Raw genomic sequence first — 10,680 nt, forward strand, 5'->3', positions numbered from 1 at the left:
GGATCCTCAGAAGCTTAGCAGAGATTGGGTAGTAGCACCCGTGGTTGAGAGGCGGGACTAGTGCTGGGCAGACTTCTATGGTCTGTGCCCTGATAATGGCAGGGACAAATCAAGGTCAGGCATACATATAAAGTAGCACATATGAGTTTATCTTGTTGGGCAGACTGGATGGACCTTACAGATCTTTTTCTTCCGTCACCTACTAGGTTACTATGTAATGGTTAAAGCAGTGGACTAAAGCCAGGTCAAGTCCTAACAAACCTGGAAATGTATATACTGCCTTTCTGGCCTAGGCTGCTCAACATGGTTTGCAATAAATTTGAACACATTATAAACATAAAATAAAATTATGCAAGCATTAAAAAATACCTGCATGTAATGTCAGAAAAATCCTCTTCTCTCATAGATGCGCCATGTGGTCTTGGGCAGGTCACTTCACTCTCCTTGGTACAAATAGGGGTAGGTTCGATTTTTCTTAAATGATACAAGAGTAACAGACCCAAATATGTATACTCCGGAGGAGAAGAGAGGCAGAAGATGTATGACAGAGACACCTGAAAGGTATTAATGATGCACAGGGAACAAACCTTTGTCCATGCAAATGATGTTCCTGAGAAAGAAATCTTGATAAGCGGCTCTCAGAGGGTGGACTCTGGAAGGGCTGTTGGATGCATGGAACATTTTCATAGAGGGAATGGAGGATGCTAAAATTGGGTAGTGGCATTGAACATCCAGGTCTGTACCAACACCTGGAAGTTATGCTTAACCCCCCCCCCCCCCCCTGACATGGCTTGGCTTTGAGCATGTGGGTCTAGTTTAGCCACCAGCATAGTAACATAGTAAATGACGACAGATAAAAACCTGAATGGTCCATCCAGTCTGCCCAGCAGTCAGTGATTAGAAAAATGCTCACTGCCACCAGACAAATACTGACTAGTAAGTTTGTACCTGAGGCAAAGGAGGGTTCAGTGACTTTACTGAAGATCATAAGGAGCTGCAGTGGGATTTGAACCCTGGCTTCCCTGGGTCTCTGCCTGAAGCTCTAACCCAGAAACAGGAAACTCCGGTCCTTGAATGCCACAGGTGGGTTAAGATTTCAGGATATCCGTAATGAATATGCATGCAATAGATTTGCATACAATGGCGGTGGTGCATGCAAACTTATTTCATGCATATTAATTGTGGATATCCTGAAATCCTGACCCACCTGTAGCACTCAAGGACCAGCGTTTCCTATCCTTGTTACCTGCTCCTTCTTAGTTGCAAAAGAGTGAAGAGTTTCTAGTCCAAGTAGAAACACAGCAGGTCACTTAGCCAGGTCCATCTGGGGCTCTAGAAAGTCAGGTATTTAGGTAAGAGTTACGCCAGTATGGCAGCTCTGTGGTTACACATGGGTAGGGGATGAACTGAATGAAGTGAGGGATTGTTTCGGCTCATGCGTTCAAGGAATATAATGGGGAGGAAGGCAATACTGTCAGAGATGAAGACTGAAATGCTCCAGGCACTCACAGGTCAGGTTGGCATTGGAAGGAGGATAAATCTCTGGCAGTCTGAACAGGAATTACTGGGCAGAATGGATGACCCACTGGGTCTTTCTGGCATCTAAGGATGTCAGGATTAGAAACCCATGGATGAAGTAGAGGTAAAACCAGGACGGGCTTGGCCTGGCTTTTATGACCTGGAGTCACCTGGTGCCTTACAGAGCAGCCAGGGTAAAGGCCCAGTTTGACTGTGAAAGTGAGAAGGTGAACCCCGACTGGATCAAATTGCGGAGCTGCTGATGGGCAACATGGAAGTGCAATATTTCTGCTGAAAAGTATGTTTCACACAGAGAACACCTCTTTCTACAATTGTGCCTGAGAAGTAAGTGCACCAGAAGACTGTGTGTTACTTTTTTCACGAGGGTTTTAAGCTTTGTAGATAATCAAACAAATAAATTTGGTCTCTGTCCCAGACCAGCTCAGCACCATTCAAATAATGCTACAGAGGTCTATAAAAATATTCGATGGTACCATCCAGATAGTGCTGCTAAATATGTTTTTCTATGGCATTTATCGAGCTAGCAGGTGCTGCTAGTTGATAAATGCTTTTGAATATCAATCATAGGATCCAGCTCCATGGCTGCAATAGTGAGCAAGCTCCTTCATCTTTGTCCAGGGAAGGGTAATTTGCATTGTGTTTGGCACCTATGAGAGCCCCTAGTCCTGTAGGATGGCACTGAGAAGCAGATATAGCTGCTCATAAATGTGTGAACAGTCATTGTAGAACAAAAACAGCGGCACTGCCAGAGTTTGCACACGTAGAGAACAGTAGATTTGCAACATATAAGCGGCAAATTAGCTCCTCATGCTGGCAAGTGAGTTAGAAACCTGCACATCCGTGGAGAATTGATTCTGGAGCTTGTGCATTCTGAGGTGACTTGGACCATCTGATGGGTCAGCAAGCTGTTCTTCAAAGCCCCAAGAAGAAGTTAGTCAGCAGTAATGTTTGACATGAAGCAGGTGCAAAACCGAAGGACAATTTTCCTGGACATATCTGTGCTGCCAAATGCAGGAGCACCAGATGCATGTCCAGAACACACCTCCTTGAAACTTCTGCATGCCACATGACATACACATATACATTGCATGTCTTTTAAACTCGCTGCTTAGAAGGGCATGTTGATTTCCATGTGGCAATATCTTTTGTACACATGTAAATGGCACGGAACTCTAAAATCACCTCAGTGTGCTCCTGTAAGCTGGCTGGGCTGCTTAATAGTGCAGAAGAGACATTTTCAAACAGTGTTTACCAATATTAAAAGCTCAGGCTCTTCTCTCTCTCTCTCTCTCTCTCTCTCTCTCTGCCTGTCTCCAGCCTCACTCTGCTTTGATAGATTTCGAAGAGTCCCAGGAAATGAACTTGGAGCTGCCTCAGCATTCAGAAGCTTCTTAAATCAAAATCAATCAGTTCACAAAGTGAATACATGAGCTCCGAGAATAGGTCTGTGTGAGGGGGAGGCACCCCTCACCCCCCCAGACCCTTTAAGGATCAGTCTCTGCTGCCACCCCAAAGAGAGAAGGAGATACCCAGCATTTCCATTTCCATCTCACCTGACATTCCAAGAAAGAGATCCAAAATAAAACTCTGGACATTAAAAGTGCCACAGCCGCCCCTCCCCAGGGCAATGCGGTTTACACACATGGTCCAGATATGGGCAATATTTTACCATAAGACAGCCAGTAAAATACAGAAACTCAATATGCTTCATACACAGCACAGTACAGCACAAATATAAGGCAGAAGATGCAGACAGAGTATATAATGTATACCCAGAGTCCGCACTCACACATGTACAGAGACAAAAAACTGTGTATTTGTATTTGATGCAAGAGCCACAGTCACCCAGAAGTTACATGAAACAGTGTTTATACACTACATACAGTACAGTAAATGTCCACACACAGTCCAAGGTCAACAGAGCAGGATGCGTTGACATGCACAGTGTAATGCAGAGCCGCTACAACCCTGACCTACCGCTCTCTGGAATCCTGCTGTTGCTATTCCTTCCCAGGTTGTCTCTCCTTCTCCTTCTTTTCTGCCTGTCTCTGTGGCTTCTCAGGCAGAATGTGCTGTACTGCACAGCATTCCCCACCAGCACCCTCTGACTGCTGTCCGGTGAGGAGAAGACCTGCAGCTGCTGCCTTCCTTCTAGGGATTCTTGGCTTCCCATGCTGGCAGAGACTACCAGAAGAAGTCAGTGGGTGAAAGCCTCCGACAGCTCCTCTTGCCTCTGCCAGCCCTGCTCCCTCCCCCCTGTTCTGCAATCTTGGTGCTAGACAGTGTGTGTGAGCGCATCATTTCCCTCCCCTTACTGGACCCCCTTCAAGTGCCCAAACTCAATTATTTATGCAGGATCAATAACAGCATTGGTGAGCAGCTCAGACAAATTCAGGATTTTGCAAATTTCTTCAAAGTACCTTGAAATCACTCAGACGATAAATCAGGCAATAAGGATCCAAGGGTTCAGGTACTGGAACCGATGTGGTGAGTCTGGAAGGGAGACAGTGTCCCAGGAACAGGAGGAAGTATCTGGAAGAAACGATCAGATAAGAATCTCCTAAGGATGAGCTGTCAGGGTCGACCCAAGTATTAAGCAAAACCAGGTAACGAGCAACTGACAATACAGAATCTCAGTGAACCATCAGGAGCTCCTTTAAGCTGCGCTTTTATACCATTTTGTTTTTATGATATGTCTGTTAAGCTTAATTATCAAAACCATGGGGGGGAGGGGCTGCAGGCTAGGAGCCTGAAAGATAATTGGGGAGGGGGAGTAAGGCTGAAGGTTTACCCAGGTGCCCATTACCCTTGCATCAGCTCTTTATGCTGCCATTTTAAAGTGACATGCAAACATCAGTGGAACTTAGGGTATTGTTTTGCATCATTTTAAAATGTGCTACAAAAGGTTCAGCACCAGCTATTCGCAAACAAAACAGGTAAAAGTGAAACTTCTTTTCCCTCTCAAAATTCCTCCTCGCCTGCGGAATCCTGGCTTTCTTAACATTTTGGAGCCCTCACAAGCTCTCAGCAATATTGAAAATCCTGACTGAGGATGAAGTTAACCTGAACTGAGGAAGGGTCAGGATAGGCATGTACAGTCTCAGGGAGATAAGATTCAGGTTGGTCAGCAGGCAGGGAAACTATGAGTCCTTTGTTTCTGCTACAACTTAATCCCCATCTGCTCCAATAGGTAGTGATAGGGTGTCTAAGATTGTATGGGATATACATACCAGGCAGTGGTTAGATTCCCTTCAACCTTCACGGTGCCTGACACACACCTACCTCATTCGACCACAATACAACCTTGTATATGTTATCAACCGACTGGCGAAGTCCTCTACAGTATTATGTAAGCCACATTGAGCCTGCAAATAGGTGGGAAAATGTGGGGTACAAATGTAATAAATAAATAAATACCTATATATATATATATATATATATATATATATATATATATATATATATATACTGTATATATATAAGTTAAAAAAGGCCCGTTTCTGACACAAATGAAACGGGCGCTAGCAATGTTTTTCTCGCAGTGTGTATGTTTGAGTGTATGTGAGAGTGACTGTGTGTGTGAGAGAGTGAATGTGCGAGTGTGTGTGTGTGTGTGTGAGAGAGAGAGAGAGAGAGTCTGGGTGCGAGTGTGTCTGTGAGAGAGAGAGTGTGTGTGTGAGAATGAGAGTGTGTGCAAGTGCGTATGTGAGACAGTGAGTGAGAGAGTGTGTTTCACACAGATAGAGTGTGTGCGAGAGAGTGTGTGTGAGACACAGACTCTCTGTGAGACTGAGTGTATGAGACCAAGAGAGTGTGTGACTAACTGTGTGACACATATTGAGCCTGCAAAAAGGTGGGAAAATGTGGGATACAAATGTAACAAATAAATAAATAAATAAATAGAGAGTGAATGTGATACAGTGTGAGACATAGAGTGTGTGAGACACAGTGTGTGAGAGTGAGAGAAAGACACTGACTGTGAGAGAGAGTGTGTGAGAGAGTGTGTGTGTGACAGAAATACCTCCCCCCCCTCGCTCCCCCCCTCTCTAGTGTCAGGCCCCCCCTCCCTCCCTCTCTCTCTCTCTCTCTCTCTGGTGTCAGGGCCCTCCCTCTCTCTCTGGTGTCAGGCCCCCCCCCCCCGCCCTCCCTCCCTCCCTCCCTCTCTCTCTCTCTGGTGTCAGGCCCCCCCTCCCTCCCTCTCTCTCTCTTTCTCTCTCTGGTGTCAGGCCCCCCTCCCTCCCTCTCTCTCTGGTGTCATGACCCCCTCCCCCCTCCCTCTCTGGTCTCAGGACCCCTCCCCCTCTCCCCCCTCTGAGGTCTCTGGACCCCCTCCCCCCTCTGGTGTCAGGACCCCCTCTCCCTCACCCCCTCTGGTGTCAGGACCCCCTCCCACCTGCATTTCGCCCCCTGGGGGAGTACTGTTGAACTGGGAGGAGACTGAGGCTGAAGTCTGATTTGCGGTCCATTCTTTGATGTGGCCTACACGGTGCTGTGTTTGGCGAAACGCGGGCATATCTGAAAGGGGAAGAGGAAAGGGAACCATGTGAAGCTAATTTGGTGCGAGGGTTTACTTGGCTCCGTTTGCGTGCATTGTTGTGGTGTCTCGCGTGGTTGTGGTGAGAATGAGCGCTGGACCCGTGGAGAGTGGCGCTGGCAGCGGGAAGAGTCTGCCTCAGTGCCACATCAATCAGCTGATCAGTGCCATGGAGAGCGAGTTGCGAGGGTGTACTTGTCTCCGCGCGCGTGCATTGTTGTGGTGTCTCGCATGGGCGTGGCGAGAGAATGAGCACTGGACCCGTGGAGAGTGGCGCTGGTGGCATGAAGAGTCTGCCTCAGTGCCGCGTCAATCAGCTGATCAGCGTCGTGTAGAGCTTGTTGCAGGTGGGCAGCGAAAAAGGATACTCCACGGAGAGGCAGCTGAGCATTACTGTGCAGGACGCTGAGCTCTGGCTGTGCTTCAAGGAACTTACCAATCCTATTTAATAGAATGCACTTCCAACATTCTGAAGCCGAGAAGCCTCGTGCGGTTGGTCACTTCTGCTTGTGACGAACCCAGAAGTACATGATGTCAATTCAGGAGATGGATACAGAGAGCAGGAATGCCTCAGCCATGCAGTCAGCTTCAGAATGTTGGAGGTGCGTTTTATTATATAGGATATAGGTATTTATTTATTTATTTGTTAGATTTCTACCCCACATTTTCCCACATAGACAACCATGGGGACAACTGCTGGGATAAGCAGCATAAAATGTATTCAGCTTTTTTGAGATCTTGCCAGGTATTTGTGACCTGGATTGGCCACTGTTGGAAACAGGATGCTGGGCTTGATGGGCCTTTGGTCTGTCCCAGTATGGCAACACTTACATACTTATGTACTTGGGATTCTGAATGGAATGTTACTACACTTTGAAATTCTGCATGGAATCTTGTTATTCTTTAGAATTCTAGAATCTTGCTACTCTTTGGGGGTTCTACATGGAATGTTGCTGCTCTGAGATTCTATATGGAATGTTGCTACTAACTGGGTCTCTGCCAGGTACTTGTGACCTGGATTGCTCACTGTTGGAAATAGGATGCTGGGCTTGATGGGCCTTTGGTCTGTCCCAGTATGGCAACACTTACATACTTATGTACTTGGGATTCTGAATGGAATGTTGCTACACTTTGAAATTCTGCATGGAATCTTGTTATTCTTTAGAATTCTAGAATCTTGCTACTCTTTGGGGGTTCTACATGGAATGTTGCTGCTCTGAGATTCTACATGGAATGTTGCTACTAACTGGGTCTCTGCCAGGTACTTGTGATCTGGATTGGTCACTGTTGCAAACAGGATGCTGGGCTTGATGGACCTTTGGTCTGTCCCAGTATGGCAAAACTTGTGTACTTATGACACCATGACCTTGCCTGGTGGATCAAATCTGAATTTGATAAATAATTACACAGACACTTGGGATTAAAGTGGCAACAACTTGGCTGCAGCTTCATTCTAAGCAAATTATTGTGAAACAAATATTCATAAAACTAAGGTACCTGAGTCAACTGTAAGCTTCACATAGCTAATATAGACATGTTCCAGTCCGTCGCCATAAGCAAGACTGATTACAATTAGTTCAGAACATGGCTGCCTTATGGTCTTTAAGAAATCCAGGTTTGATCATGTTTCACCACTTCTGAAAGAATTACACTGGCTCCCGGTGAATAGGAGAATAGATTTTAAAGCTTCTTGTTTTGTTTTCAAACTTTTTCGAGAGAACATTCCAGAAGAGTTTATGACCATGGTATCTTTTTCTAAAGGGTAAGCTTCCTGGTAGACACTCAAGGATTATGAAGCATATGTATTCTTCTTTTAAAGGTGTCCGTTTAAAGAGAATGCTTGAGCGTTCCTTTTCTTAAAGGCCGGTTTTGATTTGGAATGCCCTTCCCAAGGCTATTAGATTTCTTGACTTGTATTTCATATTTAGAAAATGTTTAAAGATGTATTGTTTTACTGATAATTGAAGCTCTTCTTCCTAGTTCTATTATTTATTTGCTTTTATTGATGTTTTTTAGTTTAATTTTTGTAAACCACTTCGGGACCTTTTTCAAGGGTAGAAGTAGAATATAAGACTAATGATAGAACAGAATTACACAAACTCCACCATACACCCTGCAAAATCATCCTCTGGGCATATGCTCATTGGGTGCAAGGTGCCATGTTAATGTTGACTTTGTGTACCCGGGCACTCCACCTTGTTACTTTCTTAGGGGTCCTTTTACTAAGGTGTGCTGAAAAATGGCCTGCGGTAGTATAGGTGCGTGTTTTGGGCACACACAGATCCATTTTTCAGCACACCTGGAAAAAATGCCTTTTGTTATTTTTGCCAAAAATGGATGTGTGGCAAAATAAAAATTGGCGTGCGTCCATTTTGGGTCTGAGACCTTACCGCCACCCATTCACGTAGCGGTAAAGTCTCACGCGGTAACCAGGCGGTAATGACCTACGCACGTCAAATGTCACTTGGCGTGTGTTGCAGATATGCACCAGAAAATCAAAATTATTTTTCAGACGCGCATATCAGACACACGCTAGAAATGAAATTACCGCAAGAGCCACGCAATAGCCAGGTGGTAACTCCATTTTTGCCGTGCGTTGGATGCGCGTAGACGCTTACGTGGCTTAGTAAAAGGGCCCCTAGTGAATGGTCTGTGTTTTTATCTGTGTGCTCTCTCTCTCTCTCTCTCTCTCTCTCTCTCTCTCTCTCTCTCTCTCTCTCTCTCTCTCTCTTTGGAGTTTCTCTGTGTTAAGAGTGCTGTAAGTTTTGACCTTGAACAGGTTACAACCCTAGTGTATTATACTCTGACACTTAAGGTTGGAAGCACTTGGGATCAACGGTCTCAAGCAAGTCTCTTCTCACATTTGGGACTCTGTTGTCAGCTTCACTTTGTGATCTCTCTGTCTGTGGTTCAGAATTCAATTTCCCTACGATCAGACCTTTTTTACTTGAGGGAGGAAGATCTGGCTCCTCCCTTCTACTTAGGTTTTTATATTTCCCTCCAAAAGCTCAAGCTCAAATGTAATTGATGCCATTTTTTCAGAATAGAGCGCTTACTATTCAGGTTTGATTGTCCCCTTCTCTGAAGCAGGGATGCAAAATGTTCCTCCTGCAATTGCAAAGAAGGGACATTGGGAGTCCTGCTCTACAAAATCAGAGTGACAGTGAATACAGGGTTTGGGTGGATGGGGGTAGATGTCCCAAGGTGTATAGTTTATTCAACTTTGATAAACTACCTTTCCTGAAGGCACAACAAAGCAACGTATAAATTACAATTTTGGTTAAAAGAAACTCCAATTTTAAGATAGAGAAGAAAAGTGGAAAACATAGTAACTTGGAGGGGCATAATTGAATGGGGCCGGCCATCCATATGGCCGGCCCCATAAAGCGGCATACCCGACCGCATTATCAAAACAAGATGGCTGGCCATCTTTCATTTCGATAATACGGTCGGGGCCAGCCAAATTTCAACATTTATGCTGGCATTAGAGATGGCTGCCATTGGTTTCCAGCGATAATGGAAACTAATAGCGGCCATCTCAAACCTGGCCAAATCCAATGCATTTGGTCATGGGAGGAGCCAGCATTTGTAGTGCACTGGTCCCCCTGACATGCGAGGACACCAACCGGGCACCCTAGGGAGCACTGCAGTGCTAGGGGGCACTGCAGTGGACTTCAGAAAAAGCTCCAGGTGCATAGTACCCTTACCTGGTGTGCTGAGCCCCTCAAAACCCCCCAAAACCCACTTCCCACAACTGTGCACCACTACCATAGCCCTTACGGGTGAAGGGGGGCACCTAGATATGGGTTTGTGGTGGGTTTTGGAGGGCTCCCATTTACCACCACAAGTGTAACAGGTGGGGAAGGGGGATGGGCCTGGGTCCGTCTGCCTGAAGTGCATTGCAGTACCCACTAAAAGCAGCTCCAGGGACCTGCATAGTGCAGTGATGGAGCTGGGTATCACATTTGAGGCTGGCATAGAGGCTGGCACAAATATGTTTAATTTTTTTTTTTTTTGGGTGGGTTGGTGACCACTGGGGGAGTAAGGGGAGGTGATCCCCGATTCCCTCCGATGGTCATCTGATCAGTTGGGGCACCTTTTTGAGGCTTGGTCCTAAAAATAAATGGACCAAGTAAAGCTGGCCAAGTGCTCGTCAGAGCCGGCCTTCTTTTTTCCATTATCGGCCAAAGCCGGCCATCTCGTAACCATGCCCCCATCCTGCCTTCCATACTCTGCCAACACGTTCCCTTTAACTTTGGTTGGCCCTGCGATAGAAAGCAGATGAAGCCGGCCAAAATCAGATTTCGATTATACCAATTTGGCCGGGTTTAGGAGATGGCCGGCCATCTCCTGATTTGTGTCAGAAGATGGCCGGCCATCTCCTTCGAAAATAAGCAGGATCGTAACATGGAGGGGCATAATCGAAAGGCGCTGGCCATCTCTATGGGCGGCCATCTCCGGCGCCACAAGCGGGCAGAGCCAACCGTATTTTTGAAAAAGATGGCCGGCCATCTTTTTCTTCGCTAATACGGTTGGGCCCAGCCAAATGTCAGAGTTCGCCGGGTTTGAGATGGCTGGCATTGGTTTTCGGCTATAATGGAAAAAAA

The 10,680-nt window shown here is 46.0% G+C and overlaps 1 protein-coding gene across 1 annotated transcript in view; it reads right to left on the reverse strand.

The window, feature by feature from the left end:
• The window catches only part of SH3TC2 (SH3 domain and tetratricopeptide repeats 2), a 50,041-nt gene extending 46,455 nt beyond the window's left edge, over positions 1 to 3,586 (reverse strand). The window contains exon 1 of the mRNA XM_030210972.1: positions 3,517 to 3,586. The gene's annotated coding sequence lies outside the window, so the exon portion shown is untranslated. The remainder of the gene's footprint in view (positions 1 to 3,516) is intronic.
• Between the last annotated feature and the right edge of the window lie 7,094 nt (positions 3,587 to 10,680).

Source organism: Microcaecilia unicolor, chromosome 8, assembly GCF_901765095.1.
Source record: "Microcaecilia unicolor chromosome 8, aMicUni1.1, whole genome shotgun sequence".
In the NCBI taxonomy this organism is placed as follows: domain Eukaryota; kingdom Metazoa; phylum Chordata; class Amphibia; order Gymnophiona; family Siphonopidae; genus Microcaecilia; species Microcaecilia unicolor.